Source organism: Puntigrus tetrazona, chromosome 3, assembly GCF_018831695.1.
Source record: "Puntigrus tetrazona isolate hp1 chromosome 3, ASM1883169v1, whole genome shotgun sequence".
NCBI lineage: Eukaryota > Metazoa > Chordata > Actinopteri > Cypriniformes > Cyprinidae > Puntigrus > Puntigrus tetrazona.
This window is the reverse complement of record NC_056701.1, coordinates 28272302-28287507: the sequence shown is the minus strand read 5'-3', so window position 1 is coordinate 28287507 and position 15206 is coordinate 28272302. Positions and strand designations below refer to the sequence as shown.

The 15206-nt window shown below is 37.0% G+C and overlaps 1 pseudogene; it reads right to left on the bottom strand.

The window, feature by feature from the left end:
• Positions 1-2040: 2040 nt before the first annotated feature.
• On the bottom strand, positions 2041-14906 carry LOC122334651 (annotated as a pseudogene).
• Between the last annotated feature and the right edge of the window lie 300 nt (positions 14907-15206).

Sequence of the window (15206 nt, the reverse complement as noted above, 5' to 3'; positions counted from 1 at the left end):
GTTTATGCAAATGTTCATTTAGATGACTGAAGTAATCTCTTTCATTTGACTCAACGCATGTGCACAGCTGACATGAAAATGTGGCTAACTGATGTTGTTTTGAAGATGACTGATCGCCGTGGGCACGGTATATATGACTTAGGATTTAAAAGAGCAAGGACAATTACTGTATACACAAGGATGCCTGAACCTAGCTCCAAAATGTCCATGTTTGAGCTTAGAATTAGTTTCAATAACTCATACCTACTGGGTACTTCTGTACCACACACTTTAAATTGCCACATTTCCAAGACTCACATACCTAAAAGTAAAAAAAAAAAGAATGCAAGAACATTAATACTTTTACCAAGTAAGTGAACAAGTAAACTTTTGTGTGTATGAACACACTATATTTAGTTAAATAAAACAACACTTACTGTAAGTGAGTGCCCCAAACTGGAGACAATGTGGAAAGTCACAATGATGAGGTCTCTGAAATAGTAAAGATGTGTCACGTCTCTGGACTTTGTTTATTGTTTTTGTCTCGTGCCATGTGCTCCCTGTGCCCTGCCTTCCCTCCATGTTAATTATATCATTGTCTTCAGCTGCGTCTTGTTAATTTACCCTGTGTACTTAAGTCCTGTGTTTTCAGTTCAGTTGGTCCGATCTCGTCCGTATTTACGTGTGATATTGTCCTGCCTGCCTGCCTGCCTGTCTGTCTGTAATTTTCATTTCTAAATGTGGATTAAAATGCTTTATTTTCATTTATATTAGTCGTGTGCTCTCCTGCTTATCACACCCGTGACAAGATGACATATAATTTGAGTTTTTATAATGAAATCACAACTTTGCAACCTTTTGTATACTCATATAACTAAATGTCATCAGAGAGACAAGATGAACACTGTACATGAAGGAAATTAAACGAGTTTAGTTATATTACAAAAAAAAAAAAAAAAAAAATATATATATATATATATATATATATATATATATATATATATATATATATATACACACACATACTGTTAGTAACTGATTGACCTTTATGATTGACCTCTATGTGAAATGATGTCACTACGATGTTTCTGTAAAATTACAAACGACAAAAATTACATGACGTTACATGAAAAGACTTCCTGGACACGAGTTTAACATGACATGATCCTACAAACGTTTACGTGTCAGTTTCTAGTGTGTGTTTGTACAACTATTCATCATATTTGAAAAAATGATACATACTCAAACGATAGTAACGTTACATGTTAGCAAGGGCGGAAAATATCTAACGTTAACTTAGTTCATTCACCAAAAAGTGCAGTTACAGTGAATCAATATCAATTACATCAAAGAATCAAATCATAAAAATAGTTTATGTTTAAGTATGCATCAATTATGAATGAAGAAAATATCTTACCTTGTATAATCTCCTGCAACACATTAGGTATAGTTTATTTAATTTGATCAGGTTGGTTTCGGATCCATTACGTTCATGTTGAGAAAGCGTAATTCGTAATAATAGTTATTTTATAGTTTTTTTTTGTTTTGTTTTTTACATATACTTTATTTAAATTGTTTGCTTTATTTCAAGCATGGGCAATTGAGTGTACTGTTGTATATAGGTTACGCTTTGTTTTTGTTGTAATCTTTTAGTTTATGTTTTATGGACCCTGTTAAAAATTTGATGTTACATCTCAAAGGGGTTTCTATCTATTGAATAAATTCAAATTCAAACAAACAGCCCAAGTATAAAAGTTTAAGAAAAATCTGCATCTTTATTGCATTCTGACTCCACACAGATTACAATAAACCCAACCCCAGAGTACTTCAGAACAAGAAAATGACTGAATTACAACAAAAAATGCAATAAAATGATAGTTGAGCAGCACTATTTAAACATTGTGAATATGTACTCGAGATACTCAAATTGACCCATCAGCCCCACAATGACTAATAGACTTTAATCACTATCCAAAATGTTTGGCTGCAGAACCAGCCATCAGAACATAGCCATCATTTCTTTACATGCGTCACAAGCTCAATAATTTATTAGGACATGCCGTTTTCACAGAACTATCCTATTATGCCATTGTTTACTGTGCTGGTACCAGAAACAAGAACAAATAAGTATAGGTCGTTGACCTCGGCATGTTACTTACAAAATGTCAGTCATCTGTATTATTACCCGCAGGGTTATCAGACTGACACAGAGATAATGTGGAGTTAAATGCATAAGCTATAAGCCCGAATCCAGCATAGAGAGGTTCTGTGAATGTGTTGTTGAATGTGTGTATGTGTATGAGTTTGTGTGCTTTAGAAACATCGAGAAGGACAGAATGCCGGCTGACACATCCACATATACTCCTATTCTATTAGAAGAGCTTAAAGAGACATGCGTGTCAGTGGCATGATAATTGTACCAGGCACAGAACGTGTCATACATGCAGGCCAGACACCAGGAGTTATTATTGAATCCAAACCAGCAGTCGGCACGCTTTCCTCTCCTGCCGATGCCTTTATATGCCACAGCGATATCTGTGTGTCCACTCCATTCAACCTCCCAGTAACAGCGTCCAGACAGACTCTCTCTACTCAGAACTTGAGGAAGCTCTTTCAAATCTCTCTGGATGTTCAGGATATGCCTGTGTCTCTTCCACATATGTCACCTTTTTGTTATCTTCAGACAGAATGAGGTCTTTGTTGGCTGTGATTGGATCCAGTGTGAGATCACAGAAATCTGAACACGAGAAGAGACTACATTTATAACAAGACATTTTACAAAATGTGGGTTTGTGTATTCGTGTGTGTGTGTATGTGTGTGTGTGTAGAAATACATTTGTGTAGTCCTGCTTTAATCCTGAACTCCCTCCATGATCCATACTACAAAACATACACAGATTTGTTTCGGTAAATTGTGCTTTCCATACATTTTAATTAATGCATTATTTAGTCTGTTTACTAATTTTCCTTGGTGAGACTATTGTCTACTTTCCACACTGTAGCTAGTTTTAAAGTTTTCCTGTCCTGGTGGGAACATTTAGACCTCACAATGCAAGTTAAATCTGCGTATACATATACACAGCAGTTGAAAATCTTTCCACACTGAGCGTGATGCAAAAAAAAAAAGAGAGGCAAATAGCCAATAAATAGCTTTCATACTGAGACTCTTCCTGGTCAACATACTTGAGTTTATCCAGTCTGTATTTTGCATCCTCCAGTTTTTCAGAGAGCAGATTGACTCCTGAATCTCCTGGGTGATTGTAGCTCAGATCCAGCTCTCTCAGGTGTGAGGGGTTTGAACTCAGAGCTGAAGACACATAATCACAGCCTTTCTCTGTCAACATACAGCCAGATAACCTAAAACACACAGCAACAGTCCACATCACATTAGTTTGGCAATCAGACATAATTTTCAAACAAAATTTACTCATTTGGTAAGTAATAGTAGACTATTAAAGAACGGCCAATCAGTTAAAAAAATAGCTACCCAATTAAACAAAATAAATAAATGATTGGGTTGACAAAAAACTGGACTGTGTTTCAAATTTTGTTGCTATGTACACCATGGGACATACAAATAAGTTGAATTGCAAAGACATGAGAGAGGTATATATATATTTTTTACTGTCACACCATAGAACACACAGATACGTCAACTACCCATATCAAAGAACACACAATTATTATATATACTGAGGTCTTATGAAGTGAAAAACCTGTGCAGGAAACTAGACACTTACAACAATATTACCTGTAATCCATAGACATATAATACAAAGCGATATTTGGTTCATGAATGAATCAGTCTTTTCATACACAGTGACATAACCAGTTCACCAAATCAGACGTGAACTGTGTGAAATTGTTTATGGCTCAAGCAGCTCAAATGTACAAAATTAGTCACCATAAACACATTTTTAAAAATGTATTATTTTATTATTGTAAATTCTTTAACAACTTTTAAAGTCAAGTTTGATTTTCATATTGACCATTTCATTTCAGTTTTTGCAAAACAATTATTTTCTTTTTCTTGTATTACACTGACATCAGAAAGACACTTCCTTGTTGCTGGTAGTATTTGAGAAACATTAAAAGTGAATTTTTATTACTTGTGCAATAGTGATCAGTGCCAAAAACACTGGTATCAGTATTGTTGACCATTAGGAAAGTGTCAATATTAGCCCCAAAAAATGTAATTATAATGAAAAACTGGACCATATACAGCAACAGATCTTCTGAGGCACTGCAGAACTAAAGTGAAATTTTTCGTTTGATTACAGTAATTATTTTTCTGTATTATATATCTTTTCTATGTTCTCAAATACCTCAGTATGTTCAGTTGACAGTTTAGATTCTTCAGGCCAAATAGAGAGCAGCTTAACTCCTGAATCCTGTAAGTCATTGTTGCTCAGGTCCAACTCTCTGAGCTGAGAGTCTGATGATTGTAAAGCTGAAGACAAACTTTCACAGCACTGATCAGTGAGAGTGCAGAAGACCAGTCTGAAAAGAAAAACAAAGCAACATCAAAATAGATGACTTATGTTATGATTGTTTTAATTGAGTTGCAGTGTTAGACAGCAACAAAGTATTTTCACGATTCCTCTGGATTTGCCATGCAATATCTCTGACGTTACACAGCAGTGGCCAGTAAGTTAGGCATTAAATATAAATATAAACAAATAAGTGGACAGTTCCTGAGGAGTTACCATTTAAGTACACTGGTATTAGAGTGGTGCACCAACTCCAACTCCAGATCTATCTCATCCCACTTTACATATCCCTAAACCTATCCCTTTTCACCCCCTGAATCCCATGTCCACTCTAAACATACCCATTACCACCACATAGATCAGCTCTGTTCCAATTATGCATACTGTCATACAAAATGTAGTTATATAATTCCTGTTACGTGGGTTCTTAATGAAGTGAAAAAAGTGTTGTTACCATCGTGCTGTTACATGTGTTACTAGTTACTCTGTGGGACACAACAGAAAGTGGGACTCCACATTATTTTCAAGAATGTTTAAAATAAACAACATGTAATATTTAGGTTAAAGTGGCTAAAGTAAACAACTTCCAGTAGACTAAACAATTTCTATTCTGGGACAACCTTACTACAATTCTCCCATTATAATCATTAAGGCTGAGGTTTAACAACATTAGTAAATATGTGATTGTGAAAGTCAAACCTTAGTATATTCAGTTTACAGTTTGAATTCTTCAGTCCAGCGGAAAGCAGATTCACTCCTAAATCCTGCAGGGCATTATTACTCAGGTCCAACTCTGTTAGAGAGTTTGATGACAGAAGAGCTGAAGACAAACTTTCACAGCACTGATGGGACAGATGACATCTAGCAAGTCTAAAGAATGACAGAGAATAGAGAATGACAGTGCTTTATGGAGGAGAGGGATGGTTAATATTTTCTGTGTGCATGATAATTTTGGTAAGATGAGAATGGGATCACATAAGAAAAGTTTGTTAATCATCCTGGCTTTAAAAAAAAAAAAAAACTATAAAAAAAGAGATAGTTTAGTGCAGGGATTCTGAAATCAAACTCAGTTTCTGGAGCAAAGCTTTATTGTGTTGAGTTTTAGTAGTGGTTGATTGTCATCGTTGTTGATATTCATATTTTAATTCTTGTGGGGTTTTTTTTCCCAATTGTCAGCGATGTTTAACATCATGTATAACAGACAGTTCATTATTACAACATCACGTTGGTAAAAAAAAGTCAACAAGAAGGTAAAATCTGTGAATATGGTAGATAATGATGGACATATCACTAGTAAAAGAGAATTAACAATATCACAGATTTTACCTTGGCTTTTTTTTTGCCATAAAAACACGTTTACAGCAACCAAAGAACAAGTCAAGGTTTAAGAGTCAAACTAAAGCTAACACTCATCTCCATCATGGTAGTGCCCAACAATAAAAATAATATCAACAACATTTAAATCTCTATTAATTCTCATTAAGCATTTCTGTAGACATCTGACAAAAATAACACCAGTCTGGTTAGTAATGTGTGAAGCTGGTAATGCTGATTTAGGAGATCGGATCTTGCTGAATGATATAATGTCTTTATTTCAATTGATTTAATCTGTGCCTGAAGGCAGCTGTAGTTGTTGTGTTTCTCTTTCATTCAGTGATTTCTGGCTGTGAGGCAACAGTGCTACCAACTGAGACATTATGTCATGCCAAAATGGTAATGTAATGGGTTTCAAGAATAAAAGTGGTTAATGTGGAAGTCAAACCTCAGTATGTTTAGCTGACAGTGTGAACTCTTCAGTCCAGCAGCTAGCAGCTTCACTGATGAGTCCTGTAGGTTATTGTTACTCAAGTCCAGCTGTTTCAGGCAAGAGTTTGATGAGCGTAGAGCTAAAGACAAACTGTCACACTGCTGAATAGAAAGACGCATTCTACCAAGTCTATAATACAAAAGGACAATGAGAAGAAATGAATGTTTAAAAGTGATGTTTCCTATATTCACTGCATAACAATGTTAAATTTTATAAATTCTGAAAAAAGGAACTTGAGGTACAATCTATATATGGCGATTAGTTGAAATGTAATTGATTTTAAACACCTTATCTCACAGCTGTGTTTCTACTGTCTGCTGTTCAGCATGCTTTCAACTGCAGGGTTATTGTAACGTGGTGATCATGACAACGGAGTTGAGGAAACCAAATGCAGGCTTTATTACAGAGTCAAACCGGCAGGGTCAAACACCAGCAAAAGGGTATATCCAGTAAACAAGCGAGGGTCAGGGTAGGTGGCAAAACAATAAAAAAACAAAAAACTATGAAACACAGAACTAGGTACTACTCTAAAGGAGTTCATGGGCAGTCCAGCTGATGATCATGATAATTATGAATTTCTTAATGCATTAGTTTGAGTATGAAAAATAAACTGATATAGGTAATATTTTAGTTTAGGGGCCAATTCTCACTATTAACTAGCATGCATATTGCTAGCATACTGGTTGTTCATTAGTACTTGTAAAGCAAGTATGAATGCCATATTCTGCATGACCACATTCTACAACCCTAATCCACCATATACTTGATCTTAACTACCTTACTGGCTATGGGTATGCAGCAAATTAGAGTTTATTGAAAAGAAAAATCCAGATTCAAAAGTTAGTTAATATGTTTCTGCCTGTAATGATACAAATTAATACTCACAGAGCTTTTGTGCTGTTTATCACAGCTGGGATCAATCTCCATCTCCCCTCCTCTGTTGTTTTGTATTCCATAGGGTTAAACTCATCCAGCACCTCCTCTGATATCTGAAGCACAAAGGCTATCACTGAACAGTGAGCAGAAGAGAGATACATATCTGACTTTTTGTCTGATTTCACAAACTCCTGAATTTCTTGATACAGAGTCTGATCATTCATTTCCAGCAAACAGAGGAACAGATTGATGCATTTGTTGACTGAAAGATTGTCATTTGTCTTGATTGTGTTCTGAATGTACCGCTTGAATCCTTTGATGTTCTTTGAGTTGTCCTCTGTCTGTGACAGTAGATCCTTTAAGAGTTCCTGGTTGGAGTCTAGTGAGATGCCCAGCAAGAACCGCAGAAAAAGATCCAGGTTGCCATTTTCAATCTGATTAGTCTTATCAGCTGCTAATTTTAGTAGCTGAAACAAAGACATTTTCTTAGATCTGCGCCTGTTACTCTTTGGTCTGTCCTTCTCATTTTTATCATCCAGAAACAACTGTAACGGCTCCATGTTGTTCATCACATGACAGTGAGATACATACAAAGCAGATAGAAACTCCTGAAAGCTCAGATGGATGAAGCTGTAGACTTTCCTTTGATGAATCACAGATTCCTCTTTAAAGATCTCAGTGCAAATCCCAGAATACACTGAGCCATCAGTGATGCCTATACCGCTCTCAATTAGATCCTCCTCAGAGAACATGACATTGCCCTTCATCAGTTGTTTAAAAGCCAGTTCAGCAAGTTTAACGATCACTTCTTTGTTGGACTGCTGTTGGAGTTTCTCTGGATCTCTCTCTTCGTGTTTTTGATTTCCCACATTTATCTGAGAGAGTAAGAAGTGAATGTATATTTCAGTCAGAGTTTGAGGGATTTCTGCATTCAGATCATCTTTCAGGAGCTTCTGCAGCACAGTGGATGAGATCCAGCAGAAGACAGGGATGTGGCACATGATTTGGAGCTTCTTATTCTTGTAATGTGTGAAATTATTCTGCTTGCTTGATATTCATCACTGACCCTCTTCCTGAAATATTCCTCCTTCTGATGCTCATTAAATCCCTGAATCTCAGTCACACGGTCAATATTTTTGGAGGGAATCTGATTGGCTGCTGCTGGTCTTGAGGTGATCCAGATGTAAGCAGAGGGAAGCAGATCTCCTTTCATGACATTTGAAATTAACATGCCCACTGATGAAGTCTCAGTAACATCAGAAATTTTCTCACTGTCTGAAAATGTAAGCTTAGTTCTGCTTTCATCCAGACCATCAAAGATGAACACAACTTTACACTGCTCATAGAACTTTGAGTCCAGATCCTGAAGCTCAGGATGAAACTCCAGCACAAGTCTATGAAGACTGTACTGATGATGCTGAATCAAGTTCATCTCTCGAAATGGAAGCACAAACATGAAATCTACATCCTGATTGGCTTTCCCTCGGCCCAGTCCAGTATGAACTTCTGCACAGAGACTGTTTTTCCAATTCCAGCCATGCCTTTGGTAAGAACTACCTTTATTTTGCCTTTCTTACATCCTGGTCCAGGTGGGTCTTTAAAGATGTTGTTGCAGTTGATTGAAGTATCTTCTAATCTTGCTTTTTTCTCCATGCACAACACTTCATGTTCTTCATTCACCCCTTCATTTTCTCCATGTATGATACAGAGTTGTGCATAGATCCTGTTCCTCTCATAAACGCTGTCATACTTGTTCTTCACGCTAATTTTGTGTTGATCTTTGGCTCTCTGTAGTTCATAATCTGCTTTTTGGTCAGTATCCTGCTGCAGGATAGTTTGATCATCCCTATCCACACAGTTGAAACAAGAAGAACACAAATAATGAATTAGTATGAGCAGTACAATCTTCTAGTGAACCCATGTGACCACCAGCCGAGACACAGTATTTTGATAAAATATTTCACCGTAAAGTATTTGATATAATTTTGCTGAGTTCGATTAGGTCCTGGGTTAACATTTTGTTGATCCTGGAACAAAATTTTAATCCAAAAATTTAGTCTTGAGCATATCTCTACACCTAAACCTAACCTAATGCCTAAAATCAAAGGAAATGATAAATGAATGACACTGATATACAAGCACCAAACATTGATTGTAAGCCTAAACTTGACAAAAACTACAGACTTATTATTATTATTTTTTTTATCTGCATGTTAGTATAGAAGTTTTCAAAAGTTTGTGTGAATAACTATAGATTTAAATTTAAAGAGATGTTAAATTTAAATAATCCTATCTGTGCATGACATGATGTTGTATTCAGACCCAAAATAAGGCGAGTTGAATATCACAGAGCAGTGTATTTCATTCATACTCAAAGCTAGGGACAATATGGTTTGTGCTTTTTGTTAAAGTCATCTAGGTAATAAATAATAAATAAAAGTACAATGCAGTGCTAACTGAAATAACATTTATTGCAGTATAGGAACAATTCTGCCTTATAAAAAAGTAATTCAAAGTATTTGTAGTATTTTATATAATCAAATCATACTGGCTATTGTTCAACAGTAAAATGAAATGTCTGTTAAATCTAGAAATAAGAAAAAAAAAAGTTCACCAAAAAATTTTGAACAGTCAGATTGTTCATGTTTTTTTAAGTAATACTCTAGTAATACTCTAATGAAGGCTAGCTGACATGTTGTTGCAGAGTTACTTATCAACAGCTATCTAAAGGGTATCTTTAAATAATCAAACAGCTAGGCATTCATGGGTACCTGAAATCTGATCTTATAGCTGTCTGAGAAGATATCAAACTTATAATGCATTATAACTATGAGAAATATAACGCATTGCAACTTAGGTGGATGAATCATGTCCAATGTGTGTTTTAAGCTGTCATACTCATAAATGCTAGAACCACAAATAAGTAAATATTATTTACATTGAAACTTAATGAGATGATTCAACATATTATAAAGTTATTTTTAATGAACTGTGCCTTCATTATAATGCCTTAGGAATACCCTTTTAATGTATTATAAATACGGGCTTCATAGTGAGTGTTACCGAATTAAGCATCTCTTTTGTGAATTCAGCAATTCACAAAATGTAATGATTGAGGGTCTGAGGCGTGTGGATCCATTCGCAGGCTTTTATTGATGAAGGCATGGTAGAAGCAGGCAGACGTCAAAACACGGCCATCTTGGGCAGCGGCTCTGGGAAGAAGGCGGCCATCTTGGGCAGCGGCTCTGGGAAGGTGGCCATCTTGGGCAGCGGCTCTGGGAAGGCGGCCATTACAGGAGTCGATGCGGTGTCCTCTTCCTCAATACCCAGCGTGAAAGCTGACCCCACAGTCACTAAGGCAAACTCCACAAACTGTGCAAGTGACCCACGTGGACCCTCCCGAACAAGTCGTGATTTGAGTGGCTGATTTATTCCCTCACAAAAGAACTCAATTAACAAACAGTCCGGTAAGTCTGAGGTAAACCAGGTCCAGATATTCTTGGGTGTAGTCCTCAAGTGTTCGGGTGCCCTGCTTGAGGTTTAGTAAAGATATTGCGAGACGCCTACCTGTCCATGGATCGGGAAAAAAACGCTGGATCCTGGTTTGAGGTTGCATTCTGTAATGATTGAGGGGTCTGAGGCGTGCGGATCCATTCGCAGGCTTTTTTTGGATGAAGGCATAGTCAAAGCAGGCAGACATCAAACACAGCAAACAGGAGTATAAGAGGCAAGGCAACAACAGAATCCAAAAACAAGCAGAGGTCGGGTCAGGCAGCAAACAATCAAAGAGATTAAAGACAGGCAGGGTCAAAACCAAAGGATCTATGACAAGGGAACCGCTAGGCTAACTACAAACAAACAAACAATACAACCTGCATTTGGGGGGCCTGCTTCAGAATTTAAACAGGAAGTAGCAGCAGAGGAAGTGATCACAGGTAAGAGTTCCCTCTGCTGGCTTGGTGACATATATATGCATGCACCAAACCAGAACCAGGCCAAAACTGAAAATTGTAGATACATTTGACCAAAACAGAAAATGCTTTGTAAAGATTACTTTATTAATTAATATAACCCTCATTTTGAGATTTTTTTTTTAATTGAACAATTTTAATGATACTGAATGAAAAATAAATAAATAAATAAAAACACAGGCCTTTAACATAACCACACTTTTACTGAAAGTGACAAAACTTGACAGAATTTAGACTGTTAATGATAACACTTTAAACTATGGTTCATTAGTTAACTACTACAGATAACATGAACTAATAATGAACAATAGTTTATTAATGTACTTAATACAGTTGTTAGTTCAACTAACATTAAAAAAGATGAATAAATAATGTAATAAATGTATTGTTCGCTCATTTTTATTCATTTCCATGCAACAGAAAGAAACCATCACGAGAGGGTCGCGTCAGCTGGAGTACAGCGTGTTACGAAAAGGTGAAAGGATTTAAAAGACTTGAGTCACTGTCACAGCCGGATACAGGACATGATTCTGCCTTGATATTAAGAAAACTGGTTATTACCTGGAGTTAAGGGCCACCGTTCCATCCCTAAAGTTAAGGGTGTTTTCTGTGGATCTGTCAATCTTCACAGACACACAGCTGGCCTCTGCTGCTCCCTGGTTTTGGTTGTGATCAACAACCCCTTCCTCTCTTTTCTCATAGTGACTCATTCTCCTGTGCTTTTCAAACCTACAATTGCAAACACTGAGAATGTAACACATTACCTGTAATGCCCAAACCAGATTTTTTGTATCAATTAGCCTACATAACATTAGGGGACTCTCTTTCCAACCTTTTAGCTCCATCATAATAAACTACATTTCCCATAAACCACTGCCTGGAGCCATTGTTTGATCACTTCAGTCATTTGCTTGTTTTGTTTGTACTATGTGAGTTAATGATTGAGTTTTATTGTTGTAATCTTGTTTGTTATCTCTGCATTATGGATAGCTTGCAATTCTGATTACCTACTTCCTGGACTCTGACCGCCATGTGTTTTTGACTGCTTTTGTAGATTTCTCTCAGTGAACACTGCATTGGATCCTCCGTCTAAGCTTCTGAGTAATTTGTAACAAAAGACTTCTCCATTCACAGATCCAACAGAAAAATGAGATCCAAACAAGTTATGGACCAGCTTAACCAGTTCCTGTTCTTTCAGCAGAATGAACTCTCGACTGATGAGCACATCAAGATCCTATAAGACTACTTTCACTACAGTGGCTCTTCTTTTACAGTATGAGTACTAAAGGATGTAACAGGAACTAAGCAAAAGAATGTGAACACAGAAAAATAGGATAGAAGACATTACAAAACAAGAGTCCTAAACACATGACAGGGGAACACAGGCAATATACATAACATCCATGGCTACAATTGATTAAAATACAAAACAGCAACAGCTTTTTCACACTTCCAGGTTTTTAAATGCAGAAGAACCATTAGTTTTGTAAAGCAATTTCTGGTCACAACAGCAATGTTGTCATTATATAAGCATAGTTGACATAATGCTGTTGCCTTAATGTACACACAGGGGCTGAGTTGTGAAATGTGTATTATTTGTTTATTTAAATAAGTAATCATTATGTTTTCATTATTTTAATCTCTTAATTTGTCTGGGTGCACAGGATGCTTCACAAATACAGAAATTGGAAGCTGAAATAAGAAAACTGCAAATTGATATAAGATATAAGTATATTACATGTCTCTCGCCAGTGCCATCGGCACAGCACTCAGCCCCATACACCAAGAAATATCTCTGTGGGGCTGAGAAGCTTGTCACCCCTGAGGGAATTCCATCAGCGGTTAGCTTGGGCTCTTTCTGGCGGCGAGCTATCACATACGATTTTAGTGTACGAATCCAGTTCAAGATGCTCACGCTAAAGCAATTTCACAAATCAGGTCCAAGGACTACTTTGTCATAATAGATTTAAAGGACGCTTACTTCCCACGCTCCATCCTTCCATATGACAAAGTTTTGCTTTTGGGGATGAGGCGTACCAATATTGGGTTCTTCAGACTTGCACCAGCACACCTCTGTTGTGGCTTCAAGGCATCCGCGCACTAAACTACATCGATGAATAGTTGATTTTAGCTCAGTGGCAAGACATCGAGATGTCATCCTCGCTCACATGACACAACTGAGATGACTAAACGCCAAGAAAAGTGTGCTTTGTACATCACAGAGGACCACTTATTTAGGTGTGAGCTTACTCCACAAGGAGTATGGCGGCATCTAAGGCCTTCCCTGCAGGTGTCCTAGTTTCGGACCTCTGCAATGCTGCGGACTGGTCAATCCCTTCTACCTTTGTCTGGCCTAGACATTGGTTTTACCCCAGGTTCCTTGGTCCTCTGGTTCCAGTCTCCAGGCATTTGGAATTCTGGTGGTGTGGGCATCTCGTTGACCAATGCTTGTATGACGCAGCTCAAGTTCCCAAAAGGAACGTCTCCAGGTTATGAATAGGGAACTAAACGCTGACATTCTCCCAGCATCCCTGTCAGCACAGTTCATAACAAGTTACATGACAAGAGGCTGACGCTGGCTTTTTTGCTTCATGGTTTCTGACATCGCCTGCCTATGATGTCATGCCCTTTCACTCAACAGCAGATTCAGAGAGTGGTCACGCATAGACATTTCCAAAGACACAAAGTCTCATTCCTCAAGGAACCGTGGTTATATTCATAACCTGGAGACGTTTATCATGTACACACAAATCATTTGTGATTCACGTCTGAATGTCACAGTGCACTATAAACTATATATATTATCATTTTATATTATGCATAGTTTATATATAGAAATCCGATTACGTTAAAGACCTTTGAAGTTTATTCAGTGTTTCCTCATTCCTAAGCAACAGCAGAGTGTGACAGAATCAATGTGGAGAGGTGTTAACATCAACAGAAGAGACTTCTTTATAATATGTACAAATTTTTACAGACCCCAAAAATTTGTTCAAATTACAGGTATTATGGCCTGTGTTCCTCTCGCTTACATGATACTATGGAATATGTAGTCTATAAAGACTCTATAAAGACTGTTCAAGCGTAATGCTAAAAGCAAATAAAACATTTATCAAGGGATCTGGTGCTTGGCCTGTAATGAGGTCATGAAAGTGTACTAAAGGCAGTTCCATGCAAAGAAATAAATCATCTTCTGTCTGAAATAATATAAACAGCAGCTATGCTAATCCTTCTCCTATTGTTTTCTTGTTTCTATGTGGGCACACCCATCCCAAGGCTACCAGAGATTACACCAGTTGCATTTTGGATACACCTCAAAATATTTGCTTTTTTATCCAGGTTACACGTACTCGAGATATTTCTGTTTCATTTTTAGAGATTAAATAAATATTGTGGCATTTAAACATGTTATCAACATTATACCAGTAAAATGCTTTTTAAGATGCATGCGCATGGACATCGGCATAAAAATAAAAATAAAATTATAGACGTGATTTGTCCATAGAGAGTCTCTACTTTCAGAGTTTAGATAAGTTTTTATAAATAAAATGCGGAAATTTGGTTGAAATAATGTTACATTTTCAATCAGTGTAACACAATATTTATGTAAAAATTCAAACATCAACCTTATTCTAACTTCTAGATGATTGCACATTTGTGGAATCATCTCAGGATTATGTGAAGAACACGGACTCACCAATAAGTATGATACAACTGGTAAGCTTTGGTTCACAGCAGTCTGAAATGGCATCTCATTTTGCATTTCTTCCATTCACATGCAAATGCAGGAAGAGGGTAATAAAAGCTCAGGTGAAGTCGTTTCCGCTTCTCCTCCCTCTTCTTTGTCGAATTTATTGGCGGTTGACAACCAACAAAATGGTGTATTTCCACCACCAGCTGGTATGGAGGGTATACCATAAGTGGAAATGGCCACGAAAACAGGGCTTTAATCAGATTCCTCCCACTTCTCATTTTTCCATAAAGAAGACAATGCATGGAGCATTTGGATGCTCCTTAAAGATATTGTTGAGTTAGCTGTAGCAACACTACACACTGATGAATCAACATATTTCCTTCATGGCA